Source organism: Brachycentrus maculatus, unplaced genomic scaffold (assembly GCF_059751285.1).
Source record: "Brachycentrus maculatus isolate JH-2025_06_01 unplaced genomic scaffold, ASM5975128v1 h1tg000225l, whole genome shotgun sequence".
Taxonomy (NCBI): Eukaryota; Metazoa; Arthropoda; class Insecta; order Trichoptera; family Brachycentridae; genus Brachycentrus; species Brachycentrus maculatus.
Genome location: NW_028280976.1, coordinates 293,625 through 295,000, shown reverse-complemented (window position 1 = coordinate 295,000; position 1,376 = coordinate 293,625).

Below are 1,376 nucleotides of genomic sequence, written 5' to 3'. Positions count from 1 at the left end.
ATAAAAGAGAAAAAAATTGGGATTATAATTTTTTATTTTTAATTTAAAACCCTCATCCGCACCTCAATGGTGCATAGGGCACTGTTTCATATTAACGCAGTGTTATCTTGATCGTTTACACATGAAGGAAGGTGATCAGCCCTCCGTTTCAAATATTACAGTGAAAAAATCACTTGTTTTTATTTTACCCCCCTTGGGAATCGAACCCGGGACCTCCAGAACGGTAGCACATTACACTACGGAGGCGGACGAAAAATATAAACATTTTACAATTTTCATAGAATTAACTCTTGATCATTCGCCCATTCCTTTATTTTGCCTTTGTTCCATATTTTATTGTGACCTCTAACCTCCGTCAGCAACAAATTCCATCCTTTGATAACGGTCGTCAGCCCCGCAAATGCCCAGACTTCCATATTCTTCTTCATCTCTGATGAGATGTCATGAGAGAAATAATGGTATTTGAATATAATGTGAGAACTGACCGGATGATATTTAAAAACATGTGTAATATAAATTAATTTAAAAATTTGGCTGGCTTGATATCCCCAAATTAGTAGACGTCTACAATCGAAGCCAAGAGTTTGTGTCGCTTTCATTTCATCATTTTATACTGTTCTAGTGTGTAAAGGCAACTAGCCGTAACTCAAGTTGCGGCTGTTTGGCGTGACACGGCTCAAAGCATTCTTATACCTGGCCTCTATCATATACAATCACAGACTTTGCTCCATCTCTTTCCTCTACCGAGATATTCATTATCCAAATAGCCGCAAAATTGTATTAATTTGATACATTTTTGGTGAAAAGCATCTTTTTAAGTTAACTTTTAACTGAACGTTTTGAGTGTGTCCAAATACTTGTTCGCAAATCTGGATTATCTCCAATTATTAGGATTCTGACCTCACATTCTAGTAAAAGAGTTTCTGCTCAATAAAAAGCTTATTTTCATCTCACCAATAGATGTCTCTAGTGATGTTCTAGTGATTCAGAACAACGTTCAAAATGTACTATATCCCAGCAGAAGAGGCATATTTTTAACTTAATATTTACCCGCTACAGGGCAGAAAGTATTGTATTGTTTAATTATTTGTTTTAAAATACTAAATATTTTTCAAATGGAGAAAAAACCTTCAGGTTTTACCTAAAAAGATCTGTTGCACAGTTAAAAGTTCAATAAGTGGCTTGATATTTATTTTTAATACATTGTATTATATTTTTAAACTCTAAAAACGATCTCCTGAAAAAGTATTTTGATTTATGACGTTCTTGAAAGGAGTGATCGATATACATATATATATATATATATATATATATATATATATATATATATATATATATATATATATATATATATATATATATATATAGATTTTTAG